Source organism: Drosophila grimshawi, unplaced genomic scaffold, assembly GCF_018153295.1.
Source record: "Drosophila grimshawi isolate 15287-2541.00 unplaced genomic scaffold, ASM1815329v1 contig_1377, whole genome shotgun sequence".
NCBI lineage: Eukaryota > Metazoa > Arthropoda > Insecta > Diptera > Drosophilidae > Drosophila > Drosophila grimshawi.
In genome coordinates, this window is record NW_025062900.1 from 22,785,481 (window position 1) to 22,799,802 (window position 14,322).

At 34.7% G+C, this 14,322-nt stretch overlaps 1 non-coding gene across 1 annotated transcript; it reads left to right on the forward strand.

Moving 5' to 3' along the window:
* The first annotated feature begins 4,407 nt into the window (after positions 1-4,407).
* Trnad-guc lies at positions 4,408-4,479 on the forward strand. Its single transcript has one exon. It is a non-coding gene; the product is annotated as a tRNA-Asp (tRNA).
* The last annotated feature ends 9,843 nt before the right edge of the window (positions 4,480-14,322 follow it).

Below are 14,322 nucleotides of genomic sequence, written 5' to 3' on the forward strand. Positions count from 1 at the left end.
GTTAAACATTGTAAACGTTTCGTTTGTAAATATATTAGATTTTAGTGCTGTGACTGCAAATCGTTGATCAAATTTATATTATATCAGATTGTTTTTGATAGCTTCACGTTTCTTAGGAACATTTTTAAGGTGTCATATAGCCCACAAACCTTTTATTATTCTAGCAGTCTAGCTATGGAAAATAATACAGTCAAATTATTACCCTTTCATCGTACAACTTTCATTTCTGCAACATGTAAAGTCTGCTTGATAACCGTGTCACAAGCAACGGCTAATATCCAACTGGGACAAAGGTATTACGCCATGTGGCACGTCCTTGTAGCTACGTGCCACAATGCGGTCATGCTTAGTGGCAACAACAATGGGAAGACAAAAGGTCATGCGAACAGACGACGAGCATTGTTGCAACAACCCCATGGGATTTTTCATCATTCGACCTCGTTACAGCTGTTACTTCATTTTTGTGGATACGGTTAGAAATAGGCCAGGAATAGGCTTATATCTCCTCAGTGACAGGTCGCTAGCAATGTGTCATCAATCAAATGTCAATTAGGTTAGATATTCACCACCTTTGATAATACGAGTTTTACCTTCAAACCTGTTTTGACTACCCAATCTCATTTTTGTATTTGCCCATATTGCTCATACGCCTCGTAAAATGAATAAAGAGCAACACAGCTTTTCCACTTATATTTGCTCTTGCCTTGAATCACTTTCGGCGAGCTAAGTGCATAAAAAATGTTTGACATAAGATGAAAATATGTGAATTCAACTGCAAAATATAATAACACTTGCAAATAGTACATTTGTTTAAGATAAGAAGATAAAGCTGTTGATTTAAGGACAACTCAAATAACGCGAATATCCACTATAGTTATATAATAAAAAAGTGCTCGTGCTCAGACGCAAATTTATATACATGTACTTGGTCTTATATAAATATTCAATAACAGTTGGGCACATATCGTGCATATGTAAATAAGCGTAAAATCGAATTTTTGCACGTACGTTGATTTTGCAGGCGGCAGTTGGATCCTTTTATTCAGTTGTTCGTCTGCCTGTTTTCAGTTGTCTGTTGGCTGCCGAACTCGAAATTTGTTTACCTTTCACTTCAAGTTTCCCATCAACGCCCTAAGCAGATGAAGGGAGACTGGCAGGCAATTGATGCAATTGCTCTTTTGATCTGTTTACCATTCATTTGCTTCATCAAAAATGAGCAAATTGGGTGACAGGTGCAGTAATACATCTCAGCTTTAAGAAGAAATTGTTTCCTATTCATAATGCAAGAATTTTCAATTTAATCCTATCTTATCCTGCTCATTTTGTATCTAAGAAAGATAAAAAAATTCAGCAAGTAACAAATAATGTGTACACATTGAGAACAATTATATTAATGTAACTTTAATTTGAAGAATTTAGTGGTGTTGAGCAAGAGCAAGTGAATAAGTGCTGTGCACTGTCAGATTTCTAATTGATATTTATGAGTAGGCCCAAACTATATAAGTGGATAAATGTGTTGTCAGCTGAAATGTGTAATGCATGAACGTCCTATTTACTTCCTCTTATATCCACCCTTACTTAAGCAGCCCCGAAGGCTGCGTCAATTTTAACAGCAAACACATCCGCATGCATACTTATAGTGCGAGTAGTGTAAGGAAGTGGTCTGTAAAAACTTTTCTACAGCTCGAGAAAGCAAATAAATGAAGTCCTACATTATGCTACACAGTGCTACTTAGATTTAATGTACACGTTGGACTAGAATTTTAATTACTTTTCTGGGAGAGTTGCGAGAACAGCTCATTTAATGCCTTGAACCTTATGAGTGAATAATTGTTTATGGTTTTTCTGGTTGCTCGTCATATGGAAAGTTTCATTTGCATCTACAAGTCAGCACAACTTCGAAAACTTCAAAAACTTATTTAGGCCAATCTTTACGTAAATGCAAGGCACGCAAGCAACTCAGAAGTTGTGATGGGATTCAGCTCTTGCCAAAAAATGACTTAGTTCGTGGAAATAAGGAAGGCTCGCGGGACTAAAAATACTTTGCAGATAAATTTAAGACAGTTTACAACAAATAGATTTATTTATAGTTAAGAATTTCTCTTATACTATAACTATAATAAATGCACTTTGCCACAGCTGTTTATTGTCGTCAAAGTATAAATGTTATTAAGTATTATAAAATATAGATTTATTACAGGTCTAAAGTCAGAAGTAATACATTGTTTGAATAGCAAATCAATATTCTGCCTTTTTTCTTTATTCACATTTTATTTTAATATTTTACCATACATATTAGCCTGAATTCAGACTTGTTATTTGCAGCTGAAATTATTTTACCCGAATTGTATCCTATCAAGTGTTAATCTGCTTCTTATTTCTATTTTGCTAAACATTTGCATGCGAGCAATTAAAGCCAAATTAAAATTTGATATTTTTTCCAAACAACATCAGAAAGGTAAACAAATTTTTGATAACAACGGAATTTGACTGCAACTTTTAATTGCTTCATGTGGTCAAATATCTGCACAGTGAGACAAGTTTGGTCTGAGACAGAAAGAATGTTTTTGATGGTAAAGTAGTCGACAAAAACAGGTATCATTTGCAGAAGTTGATATTATTGTGATTTTAAAGTACTGTTATTTTATAATTGTTGACAATTGGAATGCTGCAATTCAATCAATTAATACGATTCTCAAAAATTATGTTAACTGGGGATAGTCATTAATTTGTTGTAAAACCAATTTTATGTTAATTAATTGTTTTTAAACGCTTTTATTAGTTTTTAAAGAAAATGCAATCAGTAACTATTTGTTCAGCCTATAAAAATCAGAGTAAAAAGTTTAAATAAATAACGCATTGCATTCACATTTTGCAGGCATTTTGCTTATACGCTAAACATGAAGTGAATTTATTATTTAAAAGATTCAATTCACAATGCCATATCTGCATTGTCCCATGGGCGTGGTTCAACATGCCAAAATATATTTACACTTTAAGTAAGTGTACTTAAGTCGTTGTGTTCAAAATTAATTTATCACCTTGTCTGCTACATTATCATCCCAAGTACTTATTTGAATAGCAGGCAATTTGTAAACATTGATGATATTGCCATGGGGATTATTATTGCACATGATAACATATACATTCCAACAAAAGCTCATTAAAATCTTTCGCTGTATATATTGCATAATGTAATTTTTTACATAAATTCATAATGTTTCCCCAGTCTCATATATTTCCATGGAGCATCTGCAAACTGCCTGAAGCATTTTTTTTAAGTGCACTTTGGTGTTTTATTAAAATTGTTAGATGGTTGCCGTACAACATTGCGAAATTGCTGATATGCGTCTTGTAAGCTACACTGTGATTAATTTTGCAATCTCTAACTGAATTGAGTTTGCGTAAATAATATTGACAGTAATTGCGCCCACAAAGCGGAATTACAAAAATAAGATTATTTCACAGCAGTAAATGAAGTCTGTTTTCGGATATAGAAACAGTTGTATTTTATTTAGTACCCTACATTCATATTCCGGTGTGTATAGCTCATCGCTTAGTTCAATTTATTGGAGATGCACTTTGAAGTACTTTTGGGCTTTGGACAATAAGTTACGGCAAAGGCTAACCACAGTAAATAACAACTACCCACCATCTGAGCTCACATGGCTGAACCTGATATTGCGCAGGAGCGCTTCTGATAGCAACTGTGTATAATTTGTGTGACAAAGTTTGTCATGCGAACTAATGCAGTTTGTGCTGCGGTTCCACGCATGCAGCCTGCCCCAAAAAGTAATCTGCCATGGAACAGAAATGAAACTGGTACTGGTTGAGAGGAGAGCTGAAATATTTGGAAATTTGCATGCTAATGAATGGTGTGAAACCGTTCTAAATTATGAAAGAGAGCCATGTGCAATGTGCGTGAGGGCTTACATATGTATGGAAAGGCTGTCGGTTATGAATTTTCAACATCCTCAAGGAAAAAATGCGACCCGGTTGCAAGCAGCACACCGCAGATTATTACTATTATTTTATCATTTGCACGCAACAGTCAATAACTAAAAGCATTGTTAGTTAATTTCAAATTTTGGGAAGTATTGCATCACATGTAATAAGTTAAATTTTAATTTCGATTCAATAGCCGCAAACCACTTTATATTTTTTTAACGATAGTTAAAGACACAAATAATTAATGCATTACATACAACATGTATCAGAAGTTTAATCTACAAGAAATTGTTTCAAAAACGTAATTAAAACTATACAAAATGGGAAATTGTGGTAGCTATAGAAAAGCATTTGAACAACATGATTATTTATAGTATTCCTCAAACTTGTAACATATTAGTCACAGTTTAGTGAAATTAGTAATATTATGTGATGCATTTTTCAGCCCGAGCATCAGCGTCCTCGATAGTATAGTGGTTAGTATCCCCGCCTGTCACGCGGGAGACCGGGGTTCAATTCCCCGTCGGGGAGAGGTGTTGTTTTTTTTTTTAATTTTATTTATTTATAACATTTCGCATTTTCTTATACAAATTACAAAAAAAAAAGCCGAAAAGCTTTGAGTTGCAACCAAGACAGCCATTTATTTGAAGCTCTTAGAGACTCTTTAAATTCAGTTTTATTAGTGGCAAGCTGAATGGATAGTAAATTGTATTTCTTATAATTTCCCATTCTTTACTGTTTTCATTTCACTGCTCTGATAAACTTTACCACTGCCAATTTTCCCTCACGAAACTTTATTCTGGTTGCGTATAAATTGCTGTCAATTAGTTTAATTGCACAGCTGTGGGGTGTTTTGTGCTTTATGTGTCCCTCAGTTAGCACTCTTCAATTGCTGCTAAGTTGTGGAACTATTGTGCAATAGCTGTTAAGCTGGAGACATATGCGAATCTTGAAAAATAAAATCAGGCGATAAGCAACTTCTGGATATATTCTCTATTTATATTTTATCATGAGATTAATTTTTATTGCTGATTATTTGTTAACTATAATTGTTCCGTCTACATTTTGCTAATCAACACAGCTTTAATGGGGTGCACACCTGCACGCATGACTCGCACTAATCTGTACACAAAAATTGGTTGCACGTGAGTCAATAGAGTGTAGGAACACACAACACTTTTATTACGCTCCTCACCTGCCTCAGAGGCCATTTATCAAGCAAAGGTATGTTTTATGAGCATACTTGGAAAACGATGAGCAGCACTTGATTGGCATACAAATTGAATCCTTTTGCCCTAAAACGATTTGTGAATTGCTATGGCAATACACTCATCGGATTTCAGTCCAAAGATTGATAATGCGCCAATAGCTGATAGCCTGAGCCAATTTATCTTCTGGCACGTTGTACTTTGACATTTTTATTGCCTCCCATAAAATAATAGAATATTTATGCCTAAGCATTTGCATAGAATTCAATTTTTTGACAGTACCCATCTTGCTTGTCAGTGAAATCGATTTGATGTTAAAGGAAATCAAGAAGGCGAGTTTTTAAACAGCTGACTAATGCTTCATTCGTTCTTCTTATCCTTTTAAATGAAATATTAAATATATATTTGAAAACAATACAAACTCAATATTTATTTTTTATTTTCACATTTTCATCAAAATAGAATGAACAACCAAATACCCAGGGGAAAGAGAACAAGTACAAGAGAGAATTCATTTTAGATACCTCAAATCAATTTAAACAAAGTGAAAGCAAACAATCCGCTGCAATCCGATAACATCAAACACAAATGGAAAATACTCTTAACATAAGTACAGTAAAGTGCATGCGAAAATGAAGAAGATTCGTTGAAAGCATGGCAAGAAGAATAGAATTGATAACAAAGCTGGAAAGTGCACGCTCAGTTAAGATACCCATCCCATGTTTCATAAATTGGCAATACTGGTTAGTATTTGTTTTGCATGGTTTCCCATTGAAGAGCTCAATTTGGCAGACAGGCAACTAATCATTTGGAAAAGCACTAGTACTAGTTTCAAGTAATCTTGTCGGCTGAGCGATACTTTTTGTTGAAAATCAGAATTCCTATGTGCGTCACAGACTTTTTTTTGAAAAATACCTCAATGCCAACGATTTCTACTTCCTAATTTGAATATAAAATTCAATTTTTTTTACGAAACGCATGAGCTAACCAACAGCCAACATTGATATTTTGAAATCTGTAAAAGTGAACCGTGCGCACATGTGACCCTAGCTAGCTACCAATTCATAATGTCAGCATTGATAAAAGCAAAATAATGTTAAACAGATCAAAAGAGCAATTGCGTCAATTGCCTGACAGCCTGTCTCTATCTACTTTAGGGGTCGATTGGAAAAAGCTTTCAAGTTCTGCAACAGACTGACAACCTTCAGCCGTAAAATGAGACAACCCCAAAGGAGAACCCACGTTTCCAGAAAAATTCCATTTTATGCATATTTACATATAAGGTAGCTGGCAGGTGTGCCAATAATGTACATATATAAAATCACATATATGCATATACATACCAAGGGCAACACACAATGTTATCTGTTATGTGTAAGCTGGCTTAAAACCAACTGTTGCAGAATCGATTCTATTCAAGCGGATTGTAAATGATTTTTATTGAGCAAAATTTATGATTTAAACCTAGACGAAGTACTATAAAATATATTTAATAACAATAATAATAAACTGAATGTTTGCATTAGTATAGATATTTTGCTTATATCTAAAAATACATAAGTGGTAGTGAGTGAAAGTTTTCGTAATTAAAATTCTGCTGGAAGCAATAGGAAATAAGCCAAAGGATTTCCAAAGTGATACACAAGCACAGAAGATTGGAAAGCCAATCTCAACGTTCCCAGCTCATATACAAAAGAATTGACGTATGATTGACTGCGCCAGGAGCCCTGAAGACTCATACGTGCCAGCAGGCTAATCCCTCCGCTTCAGCCGCTGAGTATCAGTACTGGATATTGCGGCTATGGTTTGCGTCAATCTGCCAACACTTTTGAGAAGTAGGCCTCACCAACATGCCCTTCTAAAATCCTTTAAAAGCTAGTATAAAAAAAATGTCCAGAATCATATTTGATTAAATTACTGGCAATTGCCATATGTATATTTGCAGCCAAAATTGTATAGAAAAGCTTACTGTATTTGTATTTATTTGTGATAAATGCCATATATGAAATAATGAATTCAAAAGCTTATATTTGGTAACGTTTAATATATCAATTATTACTGGGCTCTTTAGTAGCCAGCCAATGTTCAAAATATATGCTATGTTAATTAAATTGAATTGTGAATATGCAAATGCCATTTTAATTATGTCAAGCATCCTTTAAAATTACATTTGCGAAATTGAATCATTGCATATTACACGTTATTAGCAATTCTGATAATTATGGCCATGGCAACGAAAAGTGTGCATTTGTATCCTATTACTTTATCCTAATAATTCTCCAATGAACAATACATTTTTGGCACATAAAATTATAACTATGAATAGCTAACAAATGGAATGCGAGATAGAAGGAGCGTTCTACAATTGTCTAACTGCTGCAAGCGGAAATCAAGAGGCAACGCTTGGCCAAGACAATAGAGTGACGCCCCAAGTATTAACATCAATTCATTGGCGCCTCAACAGCCAAACAGAAATAATGGCCAACTGTTGGCGGCGGCTGTCAAATGACATTTCCATCACAATAAGTTTAAGGCTGGCGCACATCTATCCTTCAGGATGTGTCTTGACAGCCAAACTGGCCCACATAAATTATAAATATGGTATCAAAACTATTTTACAACCTTTGCAAATATTTATATTTTGTATATATAAATCTCTTTTATAAAAGTAAGATGGTTTTGTATACGTATATGCATGTGTGTATTCATTAAATGAAAAAATCAAAATTTTTCATTAGCAAATATTACATTTGCATATATGTATGTTATATGTAATTATGATATAATTATCATCTTATATGTACTACGAGTTTAATATGTTTTATGGAGGACTCCCTTGCGTATATTCTTGCTCGGGCTGAACCCAAAAATACATATATTTTATGCCTTTTGCTGACGTGGAATGCTTCGAACACATCAACTACTTGCTCAATGTCAGCTCGGACGTTCGATGTTGCAAAGCACACCACGCAGCTTATACCGACTTGTACTTGTCAACGGTTGGCTCAAACAAATCGTTCGCTGTTCAACTGCTACGACGCAATTCTGGTCGACAGTTTGATATAAGCGAACCGACCGTTCGTATGCGCCGCTTTTCGAACATGTTCGAACGCCAGCGCTGGGCAAATGGCACGCTGCAAAGCGGTAATTGAGCGCACAACATACACGCGCATACATGTTCGTTTCAAATTCACCAGTTGGTGATTATATTATTATAAAAAAATAACATATTTGTTTGTGCAAAAGCCTATATGTATTAATGTCATATAATGCATATGAAATTGTGTGGTAAGTGCGTCAAATATACATTATAATTACTTTCATTTTCAATTATAAATGGGATTATTTGAATGCGACACCATACAGATGAGTGTTGCCGCAGATGGCGTCACTGGTTGCTATCCTTGATTAACTAACCGTCCAACTAGTTTGCTTTTGTCTGTTTGTGGCTTATGCATAATTCGCATCCAACTTTGTTTAGCGAGTTGCATGTGGCAATGGTGCCGCAAAGGACACCAACTGCCATCTAATTTCCACTTTGCCTAACAACAGCGGATAGTTGTCGGCAGCTTTTTAACATATGCGTAATGTGCATAATAAGTGAGCGAATAGCTTGGACTGAAGTTGGCTGCTGCTTTTGTTGTTTTGTTCATTTGTTTTATTTACTGCCATTCTCTGTGTTGAATTTGTGCATTCGCTTAAATTAATGGCCAGTTCTAAAATTGTTAGCTCAGTCTCAGCTCAAAATATGCCAAAAATGCCTTACAAAACGAGTGTTGAAACTTGCATATGTGTATATATATATTGCATGTATATTTTCTGGAGCTAAACACCATAGGGCAATGGGTATTATGACTGAGTTTATACTAAGAGTGTTAGCTTAAACTGTTTTATACTGCTTCTGCCACCATTGTTACCGCATATCACTCTCAAGTTCTCAAGTACTATTCTCTTGGCTATGTAGTTCATGAATTATTTATGAATTGCTCAAATATATATTTTTCGTGCCAGCAGAGATGAACACCATTTCTGACAGTGTATTCATAAAACTTGATTTGATTTTCTGTGGCTGCAAGAGCAATGTTGTCAATTTAATGACATTCTTCTGCTGCATTTATTTGGCTGCATTTTAAAAAAAAAAAGCACTTACCACTGATACAGATCCTAACTGATGTACTGCATAGGCCAAGGACGTTGCTCAAGAGTTGCCGTCCAAATGCAAGCCAGTCGATGCTTTGGGCAGTTAAGTGCCCTGCGCTAACTTGTTTACCCAGTTAACTATTCACGCATTCACTCTTGACCCCAGTGTGCCACTTTCTGGCGCAATTATTCAAATGCGTTGTATTTGCATTACACTCGATTGTCGCTCATGCGTTTTTCAATTTCTTTCTTTTTTGACTAGTGGTCACTTTTTTTCTGACTTTCACAGAGCCCTTTAATTTTGTTCCAGCTGCCCAGCCCTAATGGGTCCATTGCATGGGAGAGTTGTAAGTTGAGTTCTAACTATAGATAATCCGATTTATATTTTGCATAACCATAACTTTGTCAACACTGTACCCATTTGTAAAAGTAATATCTATTTGACAATGTTTTCATCTCTAGAATTATACCAGATTTTCATTTGAAAACCCAATCATTTTCAAAATTCATTTCATAACTTAACTGATGTCATAACTTTGTCAAAATTATACCGATTTATAAAAGCAATAACTATATGAGTAGGGGTTGACCTTTAGAATAGTACTTAATCCCAATTGGAAATACGTAATATTGAAATATAATAAGTAACATATCTCAGCTGCGTTTTACAAACGCTCTATTCGAATTTGGGATAAAGTTTACATTGTGTTTCTGCTCACATGTCTGTTTTGTCATGAATAAATATAGCTGGTATCAATATGCACATTTCCATTCGACTAGCGAACCAAATTAAGCCGAAGCGTCACTCCAAGTCACAAGCATTCAGAAAAAGCAATTGGTTCAGCACCGAGTTCGAAGCGCGACTTATGCATAACCAATGAATGACAGAATGGCAGAGATTCTGGATTTTTGCTTCATTCGTGGCTTTTTAACTCAGTGGCATCATTAAATAGCTCAGCATGTCGAGAATATGTTCATGGCTGCGAATCTCGCTCTTACAGGGGCTTTTGATATACACGGACTGTTGTGTCTAAGCGAGTGTGTCGTGTGTGTATGGAATATTTTTGTGGAGCATATTGTGTAAGGCATTGGAAAAGCCTTTAATCACTCTGCTGCTTAAGCCGAATAAAGGGATAAAACGTAAGGACCTCTTTAGAATTTCTGACAGTCATGTGTGCGCTGAATTTTGTATTACGCTAAGTACTTAGAGAAAAATATAAATGTGTTCAAGATGTGGGGCAACAGGTCTTAAAGGAATTTTTGTTATATAAGATAAAATTTCAAATTAACTACAAATTTAAAATTAGTCGCCAAATGATTATTAATATATTATTTTTTTATTTTACGAACAACTTTTCTTTATCGTTTATTGTCTTATTGAGCACGTCTGCTGTATTGTGTTATTTTTAAATCGACGAAGCCCAGCGGCAAAAATCAGATTGACTCGAACTAACACGAAAATAAAATTGGTCTATAGCGTCATGTTGCGTAATTTGCGTTGTCTGGACGTCACCATGGTAGTAGACAATCAAAATTATACCAAATATTGTTGACAAGATTGGTTCTTCCTAACATATAAAAACCGTTTGTGACCCAAGGCCATGAAACTGCTCGTCAACAATTTGATGAATTTTCAACTGGTTTAGCCAGTAAAATAATATTTTAATGAAAATATATATTCTCTGGCATATCTAGTGTCAACTGCATGCCACATCATTTTTATTAAAATTAACAATCCGTTTCAATCCCTATATTTTCTGTTAATACTCAGCTAAATAGATGCCACAAATTATTTGAAAATACACTTTCATTTGGAACATAGGATTTTATTTTGGCACACTAAAAGTAAAAAAAGTATAAAAAAGTTTAAATAATTTTTTTTAATTGTTTTTACCATGTGGAATACAGTACGAGGTAATACTTTGCTGTGCCTTCGTCCTGATCACATTCAAGCAAGCAGATTACATTGAATTGAGTACTACAGGAGCCCAAGTTGTTTTCCTTGTCGAAAATGCATTTCTATGGCCTTTCATTGATTTTACAGTTGATATGTACCTATTTATTTATATCTCTTAAGCACCAGACAGAAGCCCTTTTGCCTCAAGCTTTGCTTAGCTGCTGCAGCCCACAACATCCTTTGAGATGCATGTGAACTTTGCCAGCCGGTGGAGGAATCCAATTACTTTATGTCACGTGGGAGCAAATGGGGCTAAAAATGTGGGCTGCATCTCACGATGCGGCACGTGTTTTTGGTGTGCCCAAAATAAATGATGGCTTTGTGGCAGCTAACGTAGATTTTATGTGACAACAACTAAAGTTCCCAACAGCAAAAGTGTCCCATCTTAATGACTTTTGAATTGCTGCCTAAGTATTGGGATAAAATTACCTGAGAAACAGGTGCAGGAAATAGTTTTCCTATTTCTGTTTGATCTCATTTCTTAATCTTTGCCTGAGCTCTAACTAATCATATCCAATAGTTTAAAACCCTTATGTAGCAATTTACTTTTTACATAACCGAGTTTTTATATCCGCCTTTCTGGTACGGCATGCATTTAATTCGTCTTTTGAAGCACAATCTGTTTTTCTTATAATAATAATAATTAATAACTCAACAAAATAAGATCTGGGCTGCAGAGTGTTTATAAAGCTGTAAAAGTAAATATTACATGCTCTCTTTCCTAAGAAAAGTTTTTTACGTGCTTGAAACCCATGCAATCAAATATTGTTTCAGCTTCTTTATTTACTGCCAGCACTCAGAGATAAAATGGCAACAGTTTACTCCGCAAATCTGAACCATTTCGTAGTTGAGCAACCTGTGAAATTAATTAACCAGCTGGCAGAAGCGGATTTGAAGTTGAAGAGTCCACCACAAGAATCGAAAACCTGAAATAAACATTTTAATTTAATTTTAACTAAAATGGTCCGATGGATGGAGCCTTATAGACATGACATTTGATTAATTGTCTTATGACTTGCCTCATTCAAATCATTTAAATAGAAACCCACATAATCGTTTATTTAATTGCCGGTTTGTGATTTGACTGAAGTGAAATTAATACATACATTAAACTACTCATTTTCACCATGGCAACAATAATCAATTAAATAATGCCACTGTTGAGAAATGATTGTTTGTGTTTGATTATCGTCGCCGACAAAATTTTAAAGCAGAGATAGAAATTTCGACTTTGTGCTTAAATTTTGTAGACTTTAATTTGTAAAAGAGAAATGTTTAGTATCTCTATTACAAGGATATACTTTCAATTCAAATATAAAAATAGATTCGACACAATCACAATCGCAACTTCAAAGCAAACAGTACGTTTGATGATAAAGTTCTTAGACTATGTCTATGCTGTCAAGACAGTACAGCTTATGTGACTTACTTGTTAGGAGCACCATTTTCTTTTTGTCACTTCACTTCATTTCAGTTTCGCTTAATACAACTATGTGCAGGTTTTGTTTGCTTTTTCTTTTGTTGCTAACAGACACGTTAGGACATTCATCAATGTATTATCCTATGACTGACTGAAATATTTCAGCTGCATATTTACAAGCTAGCAAATATTCCACTTCACAAAGTCCATCTGCTGAAAATATGCATATCACACAAACAGAAACAATTTTTGTCTGTAAGCTCGAGCAAGTCAAAGATACGAATAAGTTTTAGAATTTCAATTAACCAACGAAAGCTGTAAATTTTCAACCAATTCACAGGTGGACTCAAAAAGGATTTTCTAAAAGTCTAGTTAAAATTTTATTTAGGTGAAGCCTACTTAATAATTATTAATCGGCTTATCATAGGCTTAAAGTGATGCTTTTTAATGTAAGCCAATTGTTAAGTTTGAGCTTTAGTAGCCACAAAAGACTTCAGGCTCGAACAAATCGCTATTTATATAAAAACGTGCCTTCGCAAAAGTCGATTTCTTTTGCCCGCAAACAATTTCAGCCATAAATCATATTTTTTGCCGCTTTCGATTTGTCCTCTAGACAAAAACAGCAAACAACAATTTGCTGAATAAAATGGCTTAGCCAACTGGCCGACAAGATAAACAGAGACTAAGGCATGACTTGAGTCAAACATGTAACAAAAGAAACAATGTAAGAATCATCAAGAAAATATAAAGAGCTACAGATATATCAAAATTGAGTAGATATGCCTGGTAACTTTAATAATGTGGTGAAGAGCATACCATATAATTTATTATTACAAGAAGGCTAAAATGAAGAGTCGATAAACCAAGTCGACAACTATCCACTCCAACTTGTACACAAATTCCACAGCGAGGCTAATATTAGAAATCACTAAACAACCCAAGTAAACGACTGCAACAGAAAATTATTTAAATTGATGAATGAGCCGAACGAGGCTCAGTTCTTCAATTGATGCACACTGAGTGGGCATGAATCGCATCTAATCTCAATACAGTCTCCATGGTGCTGGCATCCATTATGAATCCGCTGTATGATTGAAATTTGATTTACGTATAGTGTGGCAGTGTGCTTCTAAACGAAATCGATAATCAGATTTCTCCCTTTCTCCCTTCCCGCCGATGCAGACATTAATGGCTAGATGGGTAAGTTGAAAGAGTGTGACCTTAGAACAGAGGCCATCTGACTTGATATGGCGTCAAATCTGTAATAAATAGTGCAAATAGTACAAAAATTACATTTTAATGCCTCTTAATGTTTTTAATTGCATAAATGCCAGAAACATCAAATTTATTGCTTAACATTGTTAGTAACAACATATTTTGTTATGCATAGTGTAAATAATGCTGGTAATGAAAAATTGTGTAATGGGCAACAAAATGTGTTGCCATTAAATTTCAATTTTATATAGGGGTGAAAAGTTGCACTTAGAATTTAATTATTTATTTGATTAATACGCTTGTTTCAGGGTTTCAATGTTCAGTTTCTATTATTTATGGCTTCCAATTTAAAAATGCAAAAACTGCGAATTGGACACGCTGTATATGGCAACCACTGGGTCACTCGGCAAACAAGAAAAAAAGGTAAATGAAAA